Consider the following 3,410-nt stretch of genomic DNA (forward strand, 5'->3'; position numbering starts at 1 on the left):
CCCTCTTCATCTCTCCCCCTTTTTCCTAACACCTCCACCTCCACCTTCTTTCTACTTTCACCTCCCACCATTCCTCCTCCTCCCGCACTTGGCTTCTCTCTCTCACCCATCTGTCTCACGCTATCTCTCCCCCTGAGTCAGATTTCTTACCAGGGTTTTGCTGATGACTCACAATACCTGGTTCCTCCCCAAGTTGACTGTGTGTATGTGAGAGAGAGAGAGAGAGAGAGAGAGAGAGAGAGAGAGAGAGAGAGAGAGAGAGAGAGAGAGAGAGAGAGAGAGAGAGAGAGAGAGAGAGAGAGAGAGAGAGAGAGAGAGAGAGAGAGAGAGAATGTCCATCCCTGCATTCCAGGCTACATCTGCCTCCATGCAACACAGCTGCATTGTGCAGTAGTATTGGAGCCACAATGCAGGTTAATCACTGACATTTATACATTTATTTTACATTGTGCATCAACTATCGAGTGCAACACTTCCACTGCAACGCATGAAAAAAGTGAGTTTCCATTCAGCACAGTCCGTGGAATCTCTTATTCACATGTTTTATGCATTGGACTGCAAAGCTCCTGCACTCCTCTGACTGAAGATATTCCAACTTTCCAAACATCATCTCTGTGTTACGACAATTCATGAATGGGTGAGACGGGAAACACAGACAGAAACTCGCTGGTGCTCAGAGTGAACATGTGATTCAAGTACTATAAGAGTAGTAATGGTCTGTATATGATGTATCAATGAACTCAATTTCCTGAACAGATTCTTGGTTGAAAGTCTACACTTAAATGAGAAAATACGCATTTTAACCCCAGCAGATATCAAATATAAAAAAATAGTGAATGTATTACCATCAGATTTCTTAACATGCTTAAGTTTAAGTCTTTACCGACATAACACATCCTCTACATGCTTCCATAGAACATGACAAAAGTTTATCTGATGAGAGAAAGAGAGATGACAAAAAGGGAGTAAAGGCAGTGGAGAAATTGAAAAATGGACCGACAGTGCCATCTCCTGCTGGCAAGCTGTACAGTATGTGTTGACCAGTGAGTGTCTCCTGTTTGTGTCCTTTGAGGATTTCCTGATGTTTTTGTCAGAGAGGTGAGCAGCGAGACAAGTTATTCCCTCGTGTACAACATTGTCTTACAGAAAGTTAGACAGTAGATGTAGCTTCAAATGCTTTTAGTTAAATAGTTAGAAAGTAAACATCCTTTCATTCCAAAATAAAAGCTGCAAACTGTACATCAGGGGGTGGTGTAGATACTGTGCCGTTACCGTGGAAACACATGATTCACAAAGGAGCAGACTGTGTTGTGTGAATGGACGAAGGTGTTGCACACGGATTTTACTTCTTAAATAGTAATGATTTGTACAAGGAGAATACGATGCTTTGTAATAATTTAACTAGAATTGCAGTTGACAGATGTAAATATTTCAGAAATGAAATGTGGAGCTGACTGATGAGTTTCTTCCACACGTGAGCTTGCAACACAAACACCGGACTCAAAGAAACTGCTGTGCACTCACAGTGGTAATATAATGGTTATATGGAATTCAAGGAAATGAAAATAAATCTTAGGTTATAGTGTCAGCGGGCTAACATTTGCTAATTCCTACAGCTGAGGCTGATGGGAATCTTACACCAGGTTTGTAGAATTGAGTTAAAAATCAAAGTTCTGTACGAACTAAACAATAATGTGAATCGGATGGAGGTTGATGAAAGAATAGCAATCCTGTATTTGTTATGATGTGCACAGTATCACAACTTTTGATGAGGAGATAACAGAGGCAAAAGTATGAGGGGCCGTGAGGGACATTATTCAGAATATCCTCTCACACACACATTATTCAGAATATCCTCTCACACACACTACTGAAAAGCTCTCACAAACACATATGAAATGCTCTCACACACAGTACTGAAAAACGATACGCTCACACACACAACTGAAATGCTCTCACACACACTACCAGTGATTCCGGTAACGCGCTACTTAGTAACGCGTTACTCTAATCTGACCACTTTTTTCAGTAACGAGTAATCAAACGCGTTACTATTTCCAATCCAGTAATCAGATTAAAATTACTTGTCCAAGTCACCTTGCGTTACTATTTCGGTATTTGTGGTTAACCCGCTGGGCAAGTCCTGCGGCTGGGGGAGCAGTCGCCCCGTCGCCCTCCTCACCACGCCGCCGGAGGCTCGGTGTGCGGCACGCCTCGACGTTTTTTTAGGGGGGGAGGTGCTCGTCCGCGGTGCGGGGGCTTTCCTTCTAGTATGCCGCGGGGCGGTGTCCGTCGGCGCTGCGGAGGGCGGGGACCGGTTGGAGGGGACCGGGTACGGCGGTCGGCGGCAGCGACTCTGGACGCGTGTCGGTCCCGTCAGATCACCTCAGCTACAGCGCCCGTTGGGGGAACCCTCCGTTCGCGCGGGGGGGGGGGGGACCTCCGGCGGTGTCTAATAAAGTTAGTGTTGGCAAAACCGGTTGTCATTTTTATGTTGAGGCGGCGGGGGTGTTGTCGGCAGCTGCTGAATGTAACTAATAAAGTAACTTGTAATCTAATTTAGTTACTTTTAAAATCAAGTAACTTGTAATCTAACTTAGTTACTTTTAAAATCAAGTAACTTGTAAAGTAACTAAGTTACTTTTTCAAAGTAACTATGGCAACACTGCACACTACTGAAAAACTATACTCTCTCACACACACTACTGAAATGCTCTCACACACACTACTGAAAAACTATACGCTCTCACACACACTACTGAAATGCTCTCACACACACTACGGAAAAACTATACGCTCTCACACACACTACTGAAATGCTCTCGCACACACTACTGAAATGCTCTCGCACACACTACTGAAATGCTCTCGCACACACTACTGAAATGCTCTCACACACACTAGTGAAAAGCTCTCATACACAATAGTGAAATGTGCTCATATACACAACTGAAATGCTCTCGCACACACTACTGAAAAGCTCTCACACAAACTACTGAAATGCTCTCACACACACTACTGAAATGCTCTCACACACACTACTGAAATGCTCTCACACAGACTAGTGAAAAGCTCTCACACACACTACTGAAAAGCTCTCACACACACTAGTGAAAAGCTCTCACACACAATAGTGAAATGTGCTCATATACACAACTGAAATGCTCTTGCATAGTATTGTGGAATATAACTGTGAATGATATTCGTTCACAAGTAATAATTACAGGTTTTGTTATTTTAACTTTCTTGTACTTTACTTACAGTTCAGTGAAGCGTAATTGTTTGCAGTGATAATTAAATGCTAGTGTGATAATAAATGACCATTTCAAATCATCCAAACTGATGGGCATTTATTTGAGTTATTTGAGGCAGGCACATGCACAGATACACCCATAGTGATGCTCAAGCAC

This window comes from Pleuronectes platessa, chromosome 8 (assembly GCF_947347685.1).
Source record: "Pleuronectes platessa chromosome 8, fPlePla1.1, whole genome shotgun sequence".
In the NCBI taxonomy this organism is placed as follows: Eukaryota; Metazoa; Chordata; class Actinopteri; order Pleuronectiformes; family Pleuronectidae; genus Pleuronectes; species Pleuronectes platessa.